General features: G+C 38.7%; 1 pseudogene; it reads left to right on the plus strand.

The window, feature by feature from the left end:
• The first annotated feature begins 352 nt into the window (after nucleotides 1–352).
• On the plus strand, nucleotides 353–2,839 carry LOC101710706 (short transient receptor potential channel 1-like; annotated as a pseudogene).
• Nucleotides 2,840–22,915: the final 20,076 nt, after the last annotated feature.

Here is a 22,915-nt window from a genome sequence, read left to right on the forward strand (position 1 = left end):
CCCGGAGCTCTTCTCCCATCGACCCGGCACTCTTTCCTGGGCCCGCTGCCTCCTCCGCGGCCTTTGTGGCTCCTGGCAAGGCCCCGCGCTCTGCTGCCGCCCTGGCGTGTTCCACTCTGACCTCCCCAGACGGGCGCGGACCAGGTTGGCCCGGGCACCAGCGGCTGGAGAGGGGGCGCTGGCCCCGGGGTCGCACACGGGCTCCCACCAACCTGGGACTGTCAATGAAGGGCGAGTGCTGGCTCCGAGGGGAAACGATGCCCTTCGGCCCCACGGGGATGCGGAGGCGGCCATGGGCATGACTCATCCCTTTTGCAGCCCTGGGGCTGGGCTGGGGTGGGGGTCTTGGCCCATGGGGGCTCCTCCCCCATCTCCTCGGCTGCCCCCTTCCTGGGCCTCGATGACTGCCGAGCACTGATCTCTTGTGCGTTTCCTCCTCCTCCCTGCCTTCCTCCCCATCCTCCTCTTCATCACCCAACGAAGTGATGGTGCTGAAGGATGTGCGGGAGGTGAAGAAGGAGAAGACCCTGAAGGAGAAGCTTTTCTTGTGGGCATGGGACAAGGATGCAGCCTGCTGTGCCTTTGCTGAGGAGACTTTTTGCGCACCCAATGGTCTTCAATTCTCAGCAAGTTACCAACAGGCCTTTTCTCTGCTGCTCACCCCTGTGCCAATTCCTGAGTTCTGGTTCCCTGCGCTGCCCTGTTTTCAGGGCAGAGTTCTGCCTGTGTCCTGTGCAAGCTTGGGATGGTGACTATTACATGGTTAAAAAGATTTTGGAGGAAAACAGTTTAGGTGACTTGAACATAAATTGTGTAGATGTGCTTGGGAGAAATGCCATTACCATAACTGTTGAAAATGAAAACTTGGACATACTTCAGCTTCTTTTGGACTACGGTTGTCAGAAACTAATGGAATGAGTTCAGAATCCTGAGTATTCAACAACTATGGATGTTGCACCTGTCATTTTAGCTGCTCATTGTAACAGCTATGAAATTTTTACAGTGCTTTTAAAACAGGATGTGTCTCTACCCAAGCCCCATGCAGTTGGCTGTGAATGCACATTGTGTTCTGCAAAAAACAAAAAGGACAGCCTCAGACATTCCAGGTTTTGTCTTTATCTATATCGATGGTGGCCAGTCCAGCTCTAATAATGTTAGCAGAGGAGGATCCAATTCTGAGAGCATTTGAACTAGTGCTGATTTAAAAGAAGTAAGCCTTGTGGAGGTGGAATTCAGGAATGATTATGAAGAACTAGTCCATCAATGCAAAATGTTTGCTAAAGACTTGCTTGCCCAAGCCCGGAATTCACGTGAATTGGAAGTTATCCTAAAACATACATCTAGTGATGAACCTCTTGACAAAGGAAGACTACTAGAGGAAAGAATGAATTTAAGTCGTCTAAAACTTGCTACAAATATAACCAAAAGGAGTTTGTCTCACAGTCTAACTGCCAGCAGTTCCTAAACACTGGTTTGGACAGATGCCAGGTTACTGATGTAAGCCCACCTGTAAGAAGATAATGACTGTTTTGACAGTTGGTGTTTTTTGGCCAGTTTTGTCACTGTGTTATTTGCTAGCTCCCAAATCTCAACTTGGCAGAATCATTCATACACCTTTTATGAAATTTATCATTCATGGAGCATCATATTTTACATTTTTACTGTTACTGAATCTATACTCTGTGGTCTACAATGAGGATAGGAAAAACACAATGGGGCCAGCTCTTGAAAGAACAGACTATCTTCTTACTCTGTGGATTATTGGGATGATTTGGTCAGACATTAAAAGACTCTGGTATGAAGGGTTGGAAGACTTTTTAGAAGAATCTCACAATCAACTCAGTCTTGTCATGAATTACCTTTATTTGGCAACCTTTGCTCTCAAAGTGGTTTCTCACAACAAGTTTCATGATTTTGCTGATCAGAAGGACTGGTATGCATTTCATCCTACACTTGTGGCAGAAGGGCTTTTTGCATTTGCAAATGTTCTGAGTTATCTTCAACTCTTTTTTATGTATACAACCAGCTCTATCTTGGGGCCCTTAGGATTTCAATCGGTCAGATGTTACAAGATTTTGGAACATCTTGGGATGTTCCTTCTTGTTTTGTTTTCTTTCACAATTGTATTGACACAACTCTATGATAAAGACTATATACCAAAAGAACAGAAGGACTGTGTAGGCATCTTTTGTGAACAGCAAAGCAATGATACCTTCATTCATTGGCACCTGCTTTGCTTTGTTCTGGTATATTTTCTCCATGGCACATGTGGCAACCTTTGTCACAAGATTTAGGTATGGAGAAGAATTGCAATCCTTTGTTGGATCTCTTATTGTTGGAACCTACAATGTTGTAGCTGTCATCGTGCTTACGAAGCTGCTGGTAGTAATGTTTCATAAAAGCTCTCAGTTAATAGCAAATCATGAAGACAAAGAATGGAAATTTGCTCACGCAAAGTTGTGGCTTGGCTACTTTGATGACAAATGTACATTACCCCCACCTTTCAACATCATTCCTTCACCAAGGACTATTTGCTGTATGATTAGTAGCCTCACTAAGTGGATTTGCTCTCATACTTCAAAAGACAAGGTCAAATGGCAAAACAGTTTAAAGGAATGGAGAAATTTGAAACAAAAGAGAGATGAAAACTACCAAAAAGTGATGTGCTGCTTACTGCATCGTTATTTGACTTCCATGAGACAGAAGATGAAAAATACAGATCAAGAACTGTGGAAAATCTAAATGAACTATGCCAAGATTTGTCAAAATTCCAAAATGAAATAGGGATTTGCTTGGCTTTCAGACTTCTAAATATGCTATGTTTTACCCAAGAAATTAACCATTTTCTACATCTTATAGAAAATAATTTGCAATAGCAAATCTGAAAGACTGTATTTGCATAACTTGCAATTAAACCAATAATATATAAAGAAATAAATAATTAAGTAAAAGTCTTTAAAATATTTGTGGCATAAAAATGTAAAATATGTACATACAATTAGTTTTTAAAAACTTGTCAATGACTTTTTGCAAGAGCAAAACAGATTAAGTGGGGAGTTTTTTGTTTGCATGCTGCTTAGTTTTCTTAATTAGACAGTGCTTTAAAATGTTTTCTTTGTATGTTGTTAAAGAAGAACAGTTATAAATGTATACATTGTCTAGAAGGTTTTGTAAAATGAAAAACTGCAGATGTGGGTTGATCTTTTGACCATAGAATACACTTGAAACCTACAAGTTATGGTTTTTTAAATCTCTGTTTTAAAATCTCTGTTCACATATAGCTCAGAACTTACTGTTCAGGAGTATAGTTTTATCTAAAATCAGAGCCTGTTTTTTCTTTCTTGTTTTGTTGTAATCTTATGCAAAAAAGAGAAACGTCTAATGAATATTTGAATTTTTGTCTCTCAGTATAAATTCACTTTGCTTTTTGTTATTGTAATATACTTACTTTTACATGGTTATCATCATTTTATATTTTAAATTTTTTTCACTTAACAGTATTTTATATACATGTGTATGCCCGTATGTTGATGTAGTCCATGTATTTAAATTTTTATAGAATTATACAGTTTTTGAAAAATATGGTCTGTAGATGTTTTTATTTTATAGCCATAGAGTTTGCATAGTTACTTTGCTGGGAATTTGGTGGCTTTTAAAGTTTTGCTTATCAAAATAGTGCTATAATTTTTTCAAGTTGGAGTAAATGTTTGTAATTATAAAGTAGAAGATGCTTCTTTATTATGTGTGTCATGGCCCGTTTTAGTTTTGGAAAACATTAAAAGACCCCTTCTAAAAGGATTTGTTTTCTATTGGAATTGAAGTTTTTGAGCTTATCTCCCAAAGTATTTTCCATAGAATTTAACACAGCATCTATAAAAGTGACATCATGCTTATTTGTGGATAATTCATGCTGCTTAAGATGAAGAGCATTGTTCTTTTTAAATTTGAGAATAAAATATACATTTAAATTTTTTTCTGTATTCACAGAAGGGATGTAGCTAAAATTTTTCACTATTGCTTATATATTCTTAGAACATTTGCAGTGAAGAAGAAATTAGGTATATAATTATCTTCTTAACTGAATGTCAGATGGTCTTAAGACTACAGGATGCAGGTAGCCCTTGGTCTATAAGCACCACCAATCCAGGGATCATTGTCTAAATATGTTAATATTATGTTTTACCTTGCTTTTTAATTTTTACTTTTTAATTTCCAGATTTTTAGTGTTCCCTCTTTTGGGCAAATTCTTATAAAAATGTTTATTGTAAAGTTATATATTTTGTCTACAATGGGATTATGCATTTCCCAATTGGGATTTTACATCAGGATTTTTAGTCATTCTAAAAAAACCTAATTATTAAAATATTTATAGAGTGCCTATTATATGCATGAGTTACCTTTGAGGTATATTTTGAATGAGAGCATATTGTAAGAAAAAAAGATGAATAAAACTTAATATTAGATTATAAAAAAAGAAGAGATAACAATTGTAAACATAGATGCACAAAATATTGGTGCACCTACATTTCATAAAACAAACACTACTGCATATAAAGGGATACATAGACTCTGATATAATCACAATGGATGACTTCAATAACCCACTCTCACCAGAAGATAGGCCAACAGATTCCTCCCAGCCCTGGAAAAGAAGAGTTAAATTACACTATAAATCCAATGAGTTTAACAGATATCCACACAGAATTTCATCCAACAACAGAGTGCACATTCTTTTCCGCAGTCCATTGAACTTTCTTAAAAATGAACCATCTTTTAGGCTATAAAGCAAGGTTTTTTGGTTTTTGGTTTTTTGTATTGGGGGATGAACTTAGGACCTTGAGCTTAAAGCAAGTCTTAATAAATACAAAAATACTGAAATAATCTCATGCATCCTATCAGATCACAATGCAATGAAATTAGAAATCAACAGCAAAAAAAGCACAGAAATTACAAAATTACAGGGATTGAAAAATACAGTTTTTAATGATCTGTGTGTCACTGAAGAAATCAAGAAAGAAATTTTTAAATTCCTGGTATCAAATGATAATGGAAAAACAACATGCCAGAATCTATGAGATAAAATGAAAGCAGTTCTGAAAATGAAGGTTACAGCTATGAGAGCCTACATTAGAAAAACAGAAATCCCAAATGAATAATCTCATGGTGCATCTCAAGGTCCTAGAAAGATAAGAAAACCCCAAGTAGAAGAAAATTTAATAAAGATCGCAGCTGAAATTAATGAAATAGATGCTAAAAAACAAAAAAGGATGAATGAATCAGAATTGGTTCTTTGAAAATATAAACAAGGTTGATAAAACATTAGCCAAACTTACCAAAATAGAGAAAACCTAAATTAATAAAACTAGAGACTAAAGGTGAAATTACAACAGACACTACTGAAATGCAAATGATTATTAGAAACTGTTTTGAAAACTCATATTCCAATGAATTGAACAATCTAGAAGAAATGAATAAATTCCCAGACATATATGACCTCCCAAAATTGAAACAAGAAGATATTAAAAACTTGAAACAGATCAATCAGAAGCAATGAAAATGAGACAGTAATAAAAAACTCTCTCAACAAAGAAAGGTCCAAGCCTCAATTTACTGGTGAATTTTAACAGAACTTTAAAAAAGAACTAACTGCAATGCACCTCAAAACTTTTCCAGAAATGGTGCACATGGCAGAAGATCGTTGCTTACTCCATGGCAGCTAGGGGAGAGAGAGAGAGAGAGAGAGAGAGAGAGAGAGAGAGAGAATGACAAACATACCTTCCAGGGCAGCCGCCCAGTGACTCCCCATCTGATCCACCTCTGGACACAAGACTTTGGGGACATTTGGGAGGCTTTTGGAGGACCATAGCACTTTTCATGGTCATTTAGATTTTGTGCAAGAGCCAGACATTGTATGGTGCCAGAGCTGGTAAAAAGGTGGATGAGGACACACTGTAGTGTTTTTTATGAGCCTGCCTTTCTACTGGACTGCACTTAGCAGCAGCAGAAACTGTATTTTTTTTAAATCACAGCTTCTAAAGACACTTACAAAAGATTTTCAGAACTACTTTAGGAAATGGCAAGAATGATGGAATAAGTGTGTTTGAAGAGAGGGGGAATATTATTTTTAGAGGGATTAACAACAATGTAATAAATTCACCATAATAAATTTTTTAAAATTTAAACATTCATTGTATATTTTGATCACTCCTTGTAGATTGACTGCTCTTTTTTTTTGGTACCAGGGATCGAACTTGGGTCCTTGTGCTTGCAAGGCAGGCAGTAGAACCACTGAGCTAAAAATCCCAGGCCCTTAACCTTTGTTTTTATTGTTGCCGTGGAAATGCCTGTTATTATCGACTATGTGATTGTACCATACAGAAGACTAACAGAGACGGGATGGCACCTCTATCACCACCTCCTGAAATGTGAAATAACTGTTTAACTGAACTGCTTGATTCTCAGGAATAGAGACTAATTCAAGAGGATATAGCATAAGGTACTCTGGTGTTTTTCTGCTTGTTACAATCTCTCTTTTTGCCAGTCTTACAACCTCTAATTCAAACCTCTCCAAAGCTGCCAATTTGGCATTTAATATTTCAAATGAGAGGCTGAAAAACCAGAATATGTCACACCAAAGTAGACAGCTTTGACATAAACATTTTTGAGCTAAAGGCAAATCAGCAGCAGTCGAGTTCCTTTTCTCTTTTTTCACCTACAGACAGGGTATGAATTCTCCTTTATGAGAGACAATTCTTAGCAGTTGAGGTGTGGCATCAGAGGAATCTACAAACAAACATTATTCCATTTAACTCCCACAGTTCCCACCTCTAGAAGTCTAAAACTCCTTGTCTCTGACTTGGAACTTCTCTAAAATGTATTGTTCTTTGTCACTGATCCTGTGATCCAGAGCCTAAGCCGCTGCCTTACTTTTCCTTGAGGCTTCTCCCACATGATGTCCATTCAGAACAAACCTGAGAGAAAACAGGCCAGTAATTCTTGTATAGACTACAAGGTCTTTATAGGGTCAAGAGCATAAAGAAAAGGGAGCTGTGAAAGGGAAAAACTACAGTAGGACTTTCAGGGGTAGAGTTCAGTACAAAGGAGTTGTGGCTATCCACCTGGGACTGGGCTTGAGGATGTACAAGGAGTTGCATGCTGTTTGTCAAGAGCAGGGCTGAACAATGAATGATTGGGAATTACAAGGTGTAGCTGCACTTCCTGGACATTATGGACCCAAAATGATACATCCGTAGCAGGTGTAAAAGCATAGCAGGGGAAGGGATTTAAAGTGGTCTCTGCTTAGAAAAGGACATGCTTTTTGCAAATATTTTCCCTTAGTCTATGGCTTGCCTTTCATTCTCTTTCAAGCCTTTCATAGAGCAGAAATTTATAATTTTAGTGGTCTAGATGATCAATTGTTTGTTTCATAGATGTTGTTTTCGATGTTATATCTGAACATTCACTATCACACAGAAGGTCATCTAAATTGTATGTTATTTTCTAGGACTTTATCAAATTTTTGCATTTAGGTCCATAATCCATTTAGAGTTAATTTTTGTGAATGATGTAAAGTCTCCATCTAAATTGGGGTTTTTTTTGTATATGGATGTTCAGTTTTTCTAGCAGCATTTGTTGGAAAATTATCTTTTCTCCATTGTATTCACTTTGCTCTGTTGTCAAAGACTCACTTGACTATATTTATGTACATCTAATTCTGTGCTCTTTATTCTGTTCCATTGTTGTATTTGCCTAAGCTTCTGCCAATATCATACTGTTTTGATTATGGTAGATTTACAGTAAGTTTGAAGTCCGACAAACCCAGTCCTCTAAATTCATTCTTCTCCTTCAGTACTGTGTTGACTATTCTGAGTCTTTTGCCTGTACATATAAACTTTAAAATCAGTTTGTCCATATTCACAAAGTAACTTTCAGAGACTTTCATTGAGATTTCATCAAATCTACAAAGCAAGTTGAAGAACTGATATCTTGACAATATTGAGTCTTCCTACCCGTGAACAAGGAATATATCTCCCTCCTTTAGTTCTTTGACTTCTTTTATCACAGTTTTGTCTTGTTTCTCATATATGTCTTGTATGCATTTTGTGAGATTTATACCTAAATATTCCATTTTCTTTGGGTGCCAGTGTAAATGATGTTCTCCTCAAATTCCATTTTTTCACTTCTGATATATTGGAAAGTGATTGACTTTTATGTATTACCCTTTATCCTGTAAACTTTTTAGAATCACTTGTAAGTTACAGAAGTTTTTTTTTAGTCTTTCAGCTATTCTACATACACAATTATGTCTTCTTCAAACAAAGATAGTTTTCTTTCTTTTTTCCTTCCTAATCAGTCTAATTAATGTACTTTTTATTTTCTTATTCTGGTATTATCTATTTAGATAATATTAATTGGTAGTAGGGTTTGTTTTGACGTATATACATATATTTTTTTTCTTTTTTTCTTTTTGGTACCTGGGATTGAACTTGGGACCTTGCACTTGTGAGGCAGGCGGCAGAACCATTGAGCTAAATCCCCAGCCCTTGATTTATGTTTTTGGATGGGGTATAATAACTTGGCATTTATTCTACTTGATGTTATCTGAGCTTCTTGGAACTGAGGTTTAGTGTCCATCATTGATTTGGGGAAATTTGTACCACTTTTTTTGTTCCTTTCTCTCTTTAGGTCTCTTCTTATATCCCTTGTTACATGTATGCTATGTTTTCTGTAGTTGTTCCATAGTTCTTCAATATCCTGTTGTTATTGTTTTCAGTTCTTCTCTTTATTTCCTTTTTGAAGGTTTCTATTGAAATATCCTTGAGACTTCTGGGAAGATGGTGGAGTGGTAAGCTACAGAGAAACAGCCTCTATGAGATTTGGAGTCCAGATGCTGGACTATAGCAATGTGGGGAAGAGAAGAAGGAGAAAAATGGGTCCCCAGGACACAGCAAGGATGTGAAGTGGAATTGGAGTCCACAGGGAGAGCAAAGAGAGGAACCTCAATGCAGAAGAAGAAGGTGGCAAGTGGTACTTTCTCCCTGAGCCCTGCTTGCAGCATGGAGGAGCATCTAGAAACTGCAGATGCATGGGGACTGCTGGTGAGCCTGGAAGCTTCCACAGAGAAACACACCAGTGGGACAGAGCGGTGGATGCTGTGATCATAGTGGCTGGTAAGTTACATCAGCTCAGATGTCCCCCAGGAGAGGGTGACTGGCCAGTCACCATTTCAGAAAGGAACTAACAACTCAGAACCCAGAGAAGCTGTGGGTTGGCTCTATCTAGGGCTCCTAGGGTCAGGGTAAGGCACAGCCAAATTCAAGCTGGCAGGAGGTGAGGGAACCGAGTTCAGGCTGGCAGGAGATACCTGGAGTGTTTCGGGCTGAACAACTTGGGTCCCAGCCTCACAGCCTAAAAAACAGAAGCAGCCTGAACTTCAGTGGATCTGAAGGTGAAGATTTGATAAGATTTTCTGTGACCCTGCTGTAATTCTACTGCTGGCTTGCTAGTATCAATCAACACAGCTCTTGGCTCTGTCTACCCGCTCTGTCTACCAGTGACAGCAGAGACGTGCCCTGAAGTGGACGTTTTTTCCTTTTCTTCCTTTGTTTCTTCTTCCCTTTATTTTGATTGTTTATTCTTGTTTTCATATGAGTGTGAACATTATCTCTAGTTTTTCATTTTTGTTTTGTTCTGTTCTTGTTTCTGTTCCTGCCTTCTTTCTTTTCCTTCTGTCTTCATCAGCAGGTTTCCAAACCTTATGTAATCTTTGTCCTCCAGCCTTGCTTCTAACATCTTTCTCTTCTTCTATTTCTTTATTTTTTCTCCTAACCCCTCTTAAATTTTTTCCCCTGAGGGTAAAATTGCCACATCAAGGGGATATTTACTGTATACAATTTTCTGATGTGCTTTAGATTTTTGTTATATAACTACAAATCTTGTTCATATAGTTAAAGGTAGTAAATTAATAGTTACCATAGTTTGTCATTTTCCAGGCTGTGTTTGATGCTATTGTTATCACTGATTGTACTACTTTAGGCAAGGTGACGTAATTGTTTTAATCAGTTCTTCCTCCTTGTATGCCAAGGCTGAGATTCCCCAAGGGTCATCAAGCCAGAGCCAAAAGCCAGAGCCAAAGAACCAGGGCTAGGCCAAATAGGCAGCAACTTCTAAACCCCAATAAATTGAAGAGGAAGGATCTTGCAACAGACGCAAAACCCCAAATCCAGCTATGCCTGGAAGACATCTCTTATAAGTAGTCATTTCCTAAGAGTTCTTGTTGCTAGCAATAAAGCTACATACTATAAGCAATTTACAAGCATCAACACAGGAATTAAACTGAAAAAAGAAATAAAGAAAGAACACACAGAAGCAAGATGCAACTCCAGACTTTCAGATCACTAGAGGCAAACCCAGGGGACAATGAGGTGGAATAATTCAAAAGCCACCCACCTGGACTCACTAAAGTGGTAATAAAGCACTTCCCTTTGGAAGTAACAAAGTAGATGAAAAAATCAAATAAGAAATAATTTCTCAGATAATTTCTGCAGAGACGACCCTAATGAAGTATATGGTTAGTGAGTCTAGAGTAGATACAGATAAAAAAATAAAGGAGCTTAGGAAAATGATGGAAACCATGAATGTCCACTGTAGGGAAGAGATGGAATCCATGAAACAGATTCAAACACATATCCAGGAGATTAAAAATTCTATTGAAAGTATACACAGCAGAATGAATCCATGTGAGGCCAGAATATCAGATCTGGAAGACAGGATTGCAGTTAGCAATCATGAAGAGAAAAATTTCTTAAAAATAGCAAGGGATAGGGGCTGGGGATTTAGCTCAGGGGTTCCACCACCTGCCTCACAAGCACAAGGTCCCGAGTTTGATCCCCAGTACCAAAAAAAAAATAGCAAGGGACTACGAAAAATCAATCCAACAGCTGCTAGATGATGCAAAGAAGAATATCATAAGATTTATTGGAGTCAATGAAGAAGCAGGAGATGATGAAAAAAATAAAAAAAACTATTCACAGAAGTAATGGCAGCCAACTTCCCATGCGTGGAAAAAGAATCTGACATACAGATAAATGAGACATATAGAACTCCAATTGGCCACGATAAAAGAAAATTCTACACCAAGGCATATAATAGTCAAGATTCCAGAAATTCAACATAAGAACAGAATATTAAAAACTGTTAGAGAAAAGAAAAAAAACCATCTATAAAGGAAAGCTCATCAGAATCACAGCAGACTTCTCAACACAACCTTTAAGTCAAGGAAAGCTTGGAGTAAAGTTTTTCAAGCCCTAAAAGAAAACAACCTCAAAGACAGATTGAGGTACTCCACAAAACTATCTTTCAAAATTGATGGAGAAATAAGATTCTTCCATGACAAAGCACACCTGAAGAAATTCATCACCACCAAACCAGCACACCATCTAGTTGATCTGTCTATTTGTGACAGTGGAGTATTGAGGTTCCCCATTACAATCATTTTAGTGTTTATTTTTCTTGTCTGTTAACATTTGTTTTATATAGTTGGATGTGGACTCCTCTCTAAAAGGTTGACCATCACTGATTTACATCTTCTCTTTTCCTTTGGAATAGTTAGCTAAATGTTTATCAATCTTGTTTATCTTTTCAAAGAACCAACTTCATTTCATTGATTCTTTGTATTCGTGTTTTGTCTCTATTTCATTAACTTGAGATCTGATTTTATTATTTATTTCCTTTTTCTTGTGTCTAGTTTTGGTTTGTTCTTGCTTTTCTAAGACACTGAGACACCTCTCTCTCTCTCTCTCTCTCTCTCTCTCTCTCTCTCTCTCTCTCTCTCTCTCTCTCTCGGTACCAGGGATTGAACTTGGGTCCTTTCACTTTCTCTCTTTTTTTATTATTTGAGATCTCCCTTTTTGATGTAGGCATTCTTAAAGCTGCCTTCATTTTATCCTAGAAATTTTGGTGTGTAATTTTTTCATTTCCATTTAATTCTAGTCATTTTTAAACCCCCTTTGATTTCTTCAATGACTCAATGATTCCTTTTTTTTTTTTTTGGTACTGGGGAATGAACTTGCATCCTTGTGCTTGCGAGGCAGGTGGCATAACCACTGAGCTAAATCCCCGGCCCTAATGACTCAATGGTTGATCAAATCTCTATGTGAATTGTTCAATCTCTACATGTTTGTATAGTTTCATTTCTCTTGCTGTTGATTTTTAGTTTCAATGCATTATGATCTGATAAGATGCAAGAAATTATTCCAATTTTTTGTCTTTGTTAAGACCTGCTTTATGACCTAAAATATGAGCTATTTTTGAGAACATTCCATGAGCTATTATCATGGGAGTGGGTTTGTTATTCTAAGATTCCCAACTAGGGCAATGTCTATGGAGCCACGGAGATGGGATAGCCACCAAGACCCCAGATCTGCAGACCTATCAGGGTGTATCCCTGGCCTGGGAAAAATGAGGGATGGGGGAGAGAAGGAGAGAGAGAGAAAGAGAGAAAGAGAGAGAGAGAGAGAGAGTTTTAGAGTTCTCAAGGGAAGTCCAAAACCCAATATGGTGAACATTAAGTCTTCAAGTTGGAGAAAAATCTTTTTGACTCCATGTTTTACCTTCTGAACACACTGAGATAGGGCTGGGACCTCACAATCCCCGGGCAGATGGACCTCTGTGGCTTTACCGAGCACGATTCATGCAGCAGATCTCAGGTATAGTCTTCTCTTCTTTTTTGTTGTTCTTGTTGGTACTTGGGATTGAACCCAGGGGTACTCTACCACTGAGCTATATCCCCAGCCCTTTTATTTTTAATTTTGAGATAGGCTCTCACTAAGTTACCCAGACTGACACTGAACTTGTGATTCTCCTGCCTTAGCCTCCTGAGTAGCTGGGACTACAGGTATGTTTATTTCTCTGTTTTGGAATGGGAATGTCTATCCTATGACTGTCTCACCATCGTATTTTGGGAGTGGATAACTTGTTAGATTTCACAGGCTCAAGCTGTAGGGGAATTTGCCTCAGGATTGAAAGTTCTTTGAGTCTCATCCATATCTGACTTAAGTAAGACTCTAGACTTTTAGACTTTTGAGTTGACAGTGGAACAAGTTAAGATTTTGGGGTTACTGGAATGGAATGAATGTGTTTCACATGTGAGGTTACATGAGTTTTGCAGGCCAGAAGAATAATGCCATAGTTTGAATGTGTGCCAGAAAATGTGTGTGTTGGAAACATGGTAGTGTTGAGATGTGGAAATGTTAAGAGGTATTTAGGCCACGATGGCTCTGCTCTGATAAATGGATGAATGACATTATTATGAGGGTAGATGAATTATCAAAAGAATGAGTTCATAATAAAAGGCCAAGCTTGATCCCTTTTTCCTCTTCTACCCTCTATTTGCCCTTCCAGCCATGTGATGACATATCAAGAAGACCCTTGACTGATATGGCCCCTTGATCTTGGACTTTCCAGCCTCCAGAACTGTGAGCAAGTAATTTTTGTTTATTATAAATTATATAGTGTCTGGTATTCTGTTATAGCAAAAGGAAATGGATTAATACTGGAGAGAGAGAGAGAGAGAGAGAGAGAGAGAATTAAGGAATTGGCATATACAATTATGGAAGCTGAAAAATTCAAAATTTTCAGAGTTCGAGTCTGAATTCCACTTACTGGTAAAATTCCCTCTTGCTCAGAGAAGGTTAATCTTTTCTTCTATTTAGACTGATGGGATAAGATCTATCCACATTATCGACAGCAATCTTATTATCTAAATATTTAAATATTAATTTGAATATTTATCATTTGAATATTAGTTTCATCCAAAAACACCCTCATAAAACACTGGATCAGGTACCAACCTATTTGAGCACCATGGCTGAGCCAAACTGACGTGTATAATTAATCATTACAGACTTCACTGGGTCTCTCCCTGCAGTGACAAGAACCATGAAATGTGCCTTAAGAATGGTAGATACCTGGAGTGGCCTCTTCTTGGCCTAGCCATGTGAAGCATCATCCTCTGTCATGTAGAGAGTTTAACTAAACAACTCTTAAGCCCCTAGGGTTTTGCACATACAATCTTATCAGGGCTCTTAAAGCAGGTGTAGCAATGTACATTATAAACATTAGAAAGCAATATTATAAGGATCTTTCACCTAACTGTATCACCCTACAGCTGCTGGCATCATACAGTACAATAATGGGCTTCAGAAATAGGGACTACTGAGAGAACGTGGGGAACAATACCCCTCCCTCCAAATAGACAAAGTATGGCAATTAACTCTAATCATTGTACACTCATACAGCATAGTGATATCATATTAAATCTACTAGAATCTAGGAGACTGCCTGTAGAGACTCTATAACCCCTACCAGTGTACATTCCCATGCCCAACAGAATTCAATTAACTGTTTCCATGGTCATAGGAGCCCTAATTTTGCCTTCTCTAGCAAAGGAACATCCAGGTAGTACTCCCATATTTTCTTTCTCCTTTATAGAAATCCACAGCATATTTCCCCTCAATCCACATGAGAACTTCTCATGGACCATTGTGATGTTTGATTGATTGTGTCAACCTGAGTAACAGAAGCTCGACTAAATTGCCTCAGCAATTCCACACCCTAGGGTGTGGAAGACCCAGTCTAGGGCAGCTTGTTCATTACCTGGATGGCACAAAGGGGAGATGAAGGATGGATCTGCTTCTGCTTTTTGCAGGAGCTCAGTCTTTGTCTTCACCTTGGATGTCATCTCCTGGCTTCCAGTGGAGCCTTCAGCTACTCGCACCACGCCCTCTCTGTCCTCCCCAGAAAACACACCTGATACGTCCTGGCATAATGATACCACCTCAGAGAAAACCAAGTGCTCGCCAGCCCACCACTCACTCAGGTTTCCAGCATGTGTGTTATAAAGCAAACGACAGCAAGGCCAAAAGCAGCCCCTCCATTCTAAAGGTGTCCACTCACTGCTTGTAAGTCGCTCATATTTCTTTTCCTATTGCAATTTCTTATGTCTGGGGACCAGCCTGGAAGCAAATTGCTTTTGGAAGCTTCACAAAGGTCTATTCAGCCCTTTGAGGGAGTTATCTAAATGGGGGGGGGGGCATTCTCAGCTGTGAAGGCATGGGATGTTTTTTGGATGCTCAAGCAATTCAAAGAGAACTTTGTTTTTCGACTTGGCTGTGTGAGGCCCTGGATAAAGCCCAGCGCCTCTGACAAGTTTGAAGAAATGGATTGGGGAATAGCAGTATAATGAGGGCAGCTAACTGCCTTCCCTCTCGCTGTCACCTGCACAGGCCATTTTCCTCAAGTCCAGGATGAGGGCTCAGTGAATCACCCTGCTATTGGCAGGTTCCTCTCGAGCAAAGGCACACATCAGTTAGTCTTCCACTGATACACCCGCCTTTGATCTGGGGCGCAGAACTTCTCTGCCCCTTAACCACACTTGTGCCCATAATCACTCTCCAAATACAAAAAGCAGAATCCAGAGAAAACTAGGAAATGCTGCTCCCTGAAAAAACAACTCCCAGTCTCCTCAAGAAGAAGCAGCGGCCAGCGCACCTCACAGGAGCCTTCAGCCATGGCCAAGGAACATCGTGGAAGTCGGGGCAGGCAGTGAGGTCCGCACACCACAGGTCACATTGACCACTCCCTTCCCTTCAAGTCCCCCAGATGCCAGAGGCCCCAGATGCAAGCGGCAGAAGAAAAGTGTCACACTGAAGAAGAGCAAGGACACTACAGCAAGGGAAGGAGGAAAGAAGGGAGGAGAGAAGGAGCCAGGGAGAGAGGAAAGAAGGAAAGAAGGAAAACTTCACTACTCTAAGTGGGAGTGGCTTAAAAACAAATGAACACCCATCAAGCCACAAAGGCAAGCGAGTTTTCAATTTTAAAACCAACATCACATTTTGCAGTGGTTTGCCTGGTTTAATTACAAACACACAGAGACAAAATCATTAGATTGGCAGAGTTATGGTCTCCAACTTCCCCACTGAACAGTCATCTGCCTTGGAGACAGTTACGACTTAGGGTTGTGCTTCTCAGAGTTAGGGCGATTTCTGAGCAAATGTCAAGAAAATTGAAGCTGTCTGTATGAACTGTGTTTGAGAAACAGTGAGACCCATCCAGACACAACCCCTGCAGGCATGGAACAGAAGAATCTCAGGTCTGGGTATAACATGATCCTGGAGTACACTGCGTCCTGTCGAAACCCTGCGGAGCTAATACACACTGCAAACTCAGGGAACGTCACTGCACTCCCTTAGGGCACATTCACCCACGTCTTCTATACAGTTAACTCCTTTGTAGCCTTGTGGGCAGGTGCAAATGTAGTGCCCATTCAGGGGGTTAGTGTCACACAGCGCCCCCTTGTGGCAAGGATTGCTGATACGGGCATCGACCAGGTGAACTAAGAGACCTGTCACAGGGTGGGGGTGGGGTGTGGATAGGGCTAGGAATGGGAACAGGGATAGAGATTGGGGTAGGAGAGAGGACAGGACAAAGGGAAGAGAAAGAAATATCTCTCATTTAGAGAAGAGCGTATTCTTTCACCAGAGAGGAAAAAGCTTATATGAACACCTCCTCAAAATCCAGCAGAAGAGTCAACTCTGCCTTTGTCTGATGTACCTCAGGGGTGCTCTGGAGTTTTCAGGAAAGCAATGGCTGCTCCAGAGGACACAGGGCTCTGACCCTGAGCCTTCAGCTGGATTTCTCCGCAGGGTGCACACATGGGACAGGAAGGAAAATTAGGAGAGGGACGCGGGAGAATTCACACATCCTCTGTAGAGCGTGCCAGATTTAGCGAGGTAAGTAGAAGCAGAAGATTCCCAGTTAAATTTGACTTTCTCAAAAACACAAAAAATTTTAATGCAAGTATTATATATGTCAAATATTCCATGATTTCTCTATTTCATCTAGCACCATCTTTCCCTGAAATCATTTCGTACTCTGATATGGATTCTGTCCCAGATGCATCTGATGTTCATTGTATTCTAGGTGCACTGGGGAGAACTGGCTTTGATTCTGGTTGAGGAGATTCCTAGTCTCTGTCCCTAATGTCCTCTAAAAGTTCTCCATCCTAGTAGTGCTACCACGTCCAAAAGCAAACTAATGCTTTTCCCTGTTCCTCTAATCCTGTTCCTTCTACAGTGTTGCCTCATCAGAAAATATCTTTTTTATCACTTGTAGTTCAAAACTTTGGAAATATTCTTGACTGTTCTTCTCATTTGTTCTCCATATTCAGTCAGAAAGTACCATGAACTCTTCCATGTAATAACCTCTTAATTCCACTCATCTTGCCAAAACTTTAATCTAAATCCTGTAATGCATGACCTCCTGAATTTTCATTTCTTCACTTGTGAGGGAAAATTTCCAAGACTATAAATTAGATCATGCCACACACAGTTTAAAGTATTTCATAGTTGTCATTGCTCTTAGACTCTAAAACCACTAATGTGTAAGACTAGTATATCCATAATTATCCTACGATTGCAAAATCTGGTCTTACTGTTTTTAAAGGAGTTTTAAATAATCAAATATCTGAAAAAGCACTTTTGCTTACCGAAAACATGATTTGGTGTCTATCTCAGATTAGGAGCGACTCCCACATTGTGGCAAAAATTTCAGGGACACTAAAACAATCCTGAACAAGTTAAAGGAATTCATTTACTTCCCAGTAAGGACCATGCTCGGAACAGAACACCTACTTTACTCACAGTGGTCCCTCCAAAAGCAGGAAACTCCTGTGTGCATATGGTAGGGGCTGAAGATAGGCATCGAGGTCACATGAGGAGGGATGAGAGGAGAGCAGAAACTGGGGTCTAGAGCTGAGCTTCTGAGCAATGAAGTTTCCTGAGGACAGACACCTGTGACTTTGTCATGACATCTATTCTCACTCACCTAGGGCTTATTCATAATGGAGTAACCATTAGTCTTTTCCTGTGCAGGCAACATCTACCCAACTTGAACCCAGCCGGTCTGCCTCTAAACACAGTACAATGAGGAAAAAGACTTGCAAAGAGCAGGCAGCAGATTCTCTAAAAGAGATGCCCAGTTGTGCTAACTTCCTCAGCCCCTCGTGCCGACCTCCTCCATGATGAATGGAGCCAGCCCGGGGCATCCAGGGTAGAAACTGCGGCTCTCACCGCCACTCACATGAGTAAATGGAGCTGTTCAAGGCAGAGATCTGGGAGGTAAACTCAACAGATCATTTCACTGTGAAGGAGAAACTGAAAATTTTTTTCTGTCAGAACTTTAGTGGCATTTAAACCCTTCATCTGTGTCTCATATTCAGCATTGGAAGTGAAAATTCAGACAGTTTAATTCTATTTTTTTATTGCTTTGGGGGGTAGGGTTTTTTTAAAATCTGGAAGCTTTTAGAATTTTTGATGTTTAGTGTTCTGAAATATCAGAATAATGAATGACTTCATTTATTATGTACTCCATCTTTCCCCCATTGAATTAAAATGCCACATTTATCTTATTTTTGGTTCCTATTTATATATTTAAATTTGTTTCTATGTGCTCATGCCTTTAAAATGCTCTATTTAATTCTGTGACACACTATTTTCATTAATTTAATCTTCATTTTAAAAATCCAATATAGCATATTCTTCTTTATTCTTCTCTTTCAATATTTTAAGATATCATTTCTTCATAATTATTGAACATTATGATTTTTCTAGTCATAACCCAGATCAAAAGAAATTATTTTGCGATTTCCATTATTTATACATCCAACCTTGGAAAGCACTGGTATCTTATGAATATTATGTTTTACCATGAGGAATATAACTTATTTTTGCATTAAAATAAATAGTACTTAGTATCATACATTAATGTTTTTTATTTTCTTCTTATAAGTCTTGTATATTTCTCTCTTTTTTTGGTACTGGAGATTGAACTCAGGACCTTGCACTTGCAAGGCAGGTGCGGTGCCACTGAGCTACATCCCCAGCCCAGTCTTGTATATTTCTTGTTAAAGTTTTTTCTTATCAGTTACTATTTTATGGCTATTATTAATGAAACTGTTTTCTATTTTTGTTACTGATTATTGCTAAATATTCATCTGTTTATTTATTATACGTCCTTGTGTAGAATGTCTTTATTATTTTATTAGTTTTAATAGTTATATAAAATAACACTGATATTGATAATTTCTTTATCAATATAGTAGATGTTAAAATAATCAATGTATTTGGTGGCTATATTTATACCATGTTTTATATTTATTATTGCATTAAAGCTCTGCAAAAACATTAGGCAGATCAAACCTTAAAGTATCACTTTCACTTTTAAAATTTATATTTATTGCCTTTTAATAGCTTATAATAAATAATCTTATGATTAGGGAGTAGTTTTTGCCTTCCTATTTTGTATAAGATCCATTATAAAAAATTATAGTGAATACTTAACATTTTTCAATATTTATGTACATAATCATAGTATTTGATCTTAAATATATTAGTGTGATAAATTATACCAAGGTATTTCTTGAGATATACTTAACCTTATGAAATAAATCTCTGATTTTATATTTAGTCCTAATTATTATAGTGAATGATTAGGATTATTGAATAGTGTGACAGTTAAAACTTCTCTCTACCTTGATTTCATCCTTTGGAAAATAATGACACCTATTTCACAGAGTTTGTATTAGTTATGTTTTCATCACTGGGACAAAATACCTGGTACCCAAAACTTAAAAAAGGAGAGTTTTACTTTGGCTCACACTTTCACTGGTTTAAGACCAAGGCTGAGTGCCTCCAAGCAGAGGCATATGGCAGAGGAAAGTTGCTCAGCCATGGTAGCTGGAAGCAGAGAGAGAAAGAGGAGCTGGGGAAGAAGAATATACCCTGCCAGGTCACATCCCCAGGTGCATATGGGCAATGCGAGACAGGAGTAGCATGTAGTTCGTCTGTGTTTCTGTGAATGCAGGGGGTGTCCTGACAGAGGCTCCACTCTGTTCCCGGGCAGTAAAGGTCCTGAGTAGTGTAAGGCAGAGGCACTGTGGTTTCCACTAGGACACTTCTATATTGTGTTTAGGCCTTTCTCCTGGCTACCACTTTTTCCTGGCTATGTATTCTCCAAACAGGACTTTCTGGCCTCCTGGAGATTTTATAAATGATGGAAATCCCTTAAATAAGTTATTTTATCCTTCATGTAGCTAGAATGGATTCTACTATCTCTAAACAAAAACTTGTGTAACATCTGTCATTGTTGTCATGATTGAGTAAATACTGTATACCTAAAACATAGCATTGCTGTATTTACAGTCAACACTCAGGACTTTTTTATTATTATTACTACTGCTCTTATGCACATAACAAAAAAACACTACAAGTTTTGAAGGAAGAAATAATCCACTTGTATAGCAATAACAAAGAAAATACTATCTTAAAGCAAAGCAAAAGAAAAACATAACTGAAACTGTGCAAGATCTCATGAAGAATAATTTTCAGTGCTATGTTACATACAAACTGAGACTTGAAAAGATGTTTTTATTTATTTATTTATTTGGTACCAGGGATCAAACTCGGTACCTTGCACTTGTGAGGCAGGCGGCAGCACCACTGAGCTAAATCCCTGGCTGAAAAGATGTTTTTGGACTCACGCATTATCAAACTCTCAGTTCTGCCTAATAGATCCATATAAAGATATAGGGCATGGGAATGGGGATGATACTGAAGACTTCTGCAGTAAATCTACAATCTCCTGTGAGGCACTAGAACACAAGCTGATAAAGAGTAAAGAAAGAAGAGAGAACTGGGTCTTGGGGCTGATCAGTGCTGCTCTGAGCAACAAAGGCAAGGGGCACCAAGAACACCCAGTATCTTATTGACTGCAAGAGTGAGAAGGTAAGAAGGGTATGCTTTGAAGACATTTAGCAGCACAGTGTGAAGCATCTGGAAGCATCTAGCTGGAAGTATGGCTGATATGTAGACAGGGATAACTGATATGCAAACAAGGATGAAAAGGGGAAGGCACTGCTTGTCTTGCTTGGAGAGATAAAGGGTGCTGAGACTAGGATGCAATTAACCAGAGTTTGCTAATACTGGGCAGAGATGTCTACTGCATAAAGATATTATAATTTCAGTAGAAATACTAACAGAATTTCTTTAATTTTGGCACAAGAGAAGCTATTTTTAAAAATTTATATGAAGAGAGTAAATTTCTAAGGAAAGGTAAAAGTTATTTGCTAGTGAAACTCCAAGGGAAAATTATATTGGGAAGAACAGACACAAATATGAATTAGAATGACAACCATCCAGTAAAAACCTTTGGTTAACTGCCAACTTATGGGAGTACTATCTAAAAATCAGGTTGTTTTAAGCACAAATATGTTTAGTTGTCAGTGTAGAGTGATATTCTCAATAAATAATGAACATCTTGATTGGTTTACTTAGGATATTACTTTAAATTTTTCTAAATAGATTCCATTATCCTTTGCCAGAAGAAAGGTGCAGTCATTGAGATTATCAACAATTGAGTAGAAGAGGAAAGTAACTTAGCTATAGATTGAGCTATTCAAAAAGGAATTCAGGGCCGGGGATTTAGCTCAGTGGTTTCACCGGCTGCTGCACAAATGCAAGGATCTGAGTTTGATCCCCGGTACCAAAAAAAAAAAATCCAGTGTTAGTGAATGTGTGTGGAGACCTTATTTACTTTTATGTCTCTTTGATTTGGTTTTACTTTTGGCTTGGGATGTCTCTTTTGGTTCTCTTATTTTTATAGGTTGAAGATATTTTTATATCCTTACTCTGAATGATCACAGACTATGGTAGGAGAAAGAAGAGAATATACAGAATTGAGGGCACATGGTCATTCTTGGACAGGTTCTTATAGTGTTCCTACAGGTCCACTGTGAGTACTTCCTCCAAATGTCTCCTTCTCACAGAAAGGAGAATCCAGTCACACAAAGAGTGACTGTTTTTCTATAATTGCAAATGCTTTGATGATTATAGTTTTGGGGCCAACCATTAATTTAGGGTTATGACTTTGTTGCATTCTCTGCTAATATACACTAAGTTCTCACCACAGGAAGTGTTATTCCTCACATGCCCATAGCTAATAATCTACTGGCTATCAAACACTCATGATTCTGTGTCTTGTTGTGGAAGATTTTTCCCTCTGCAGAGGAGTAGAAATTACAGTGAGATGATCAGGCATGTCAGGGATGACCTAGACAATGACACACTTCAGCATTGCACTTGTTGCATTTTCAGTTGCATACACTATATAACCACTGCCCTGGATCTAGTTTCTAAATCAACTACCTTATAAATTTATAGCATGATAACACTGATATGAAACATCTGTGGCTTCTTCTGAAGTACTTTGACACTGAAGATACTAAGCATAGCAGTCCTCTGTAACAAAGGGTTCCATCTTGCTTAAGAGGAAGACCTGACTGAGACTTAAATTCCCATCACTGAACTTTCGAAGGTCACACTGACCTTCCTGCTACACATTCCTCAGAGGTATCTTTGTCTCCCCTTCATCAAGGTGCTCCAGGTCCACAAACTGGATGAGAGTTCATAAACTCCCATAATGATAACTCAATCATATCTTTCTTCAGGACTAGAGCTTTTCTAATGGTCACCTAAATCGATCTTGTAGTGGCCTTCCCATCTATTTCATTCCTCAGGACCCCACAGTGTATCCTTACCTCTTGAGGTAATTACTTCCACCTTGTGTCTAAACAGTAAAGTGCCACTACCTGTTTTCTCCTTCAGAATCTTATTCTCACTGACATCAGGAAAAGCAAATCTGTGACAACATCTTCCATAATTACCTCTAACCTATAGAGGGCAGGCACTGCAGGACATTTTCATGGACTCCACTATTCCTCTCACCCATCCATTACTTAGTGCTGTGGGGAAGAAAACAGCTAGGTTCCCTTCCTAGGTGGGAGCCAAAGAAACAAAGAGAG

This window comes from Heterocephalus glaber, unplaced genomic scaffold (assembly GCF_053883595.1).
Source record: "Heterocephalus glaber isolate CG9 unplaced genomic scaffold, H.glaber_assembly_v1.0 deba00001442, whole genome shotgun sequence".
Classification (NCBI taxonomy): Eukaryota; Metazoa; Chordata; class Mammalia; order Rodentia; family Bathyergidae; genus Heterocephalus; species Heterocephalus glaber.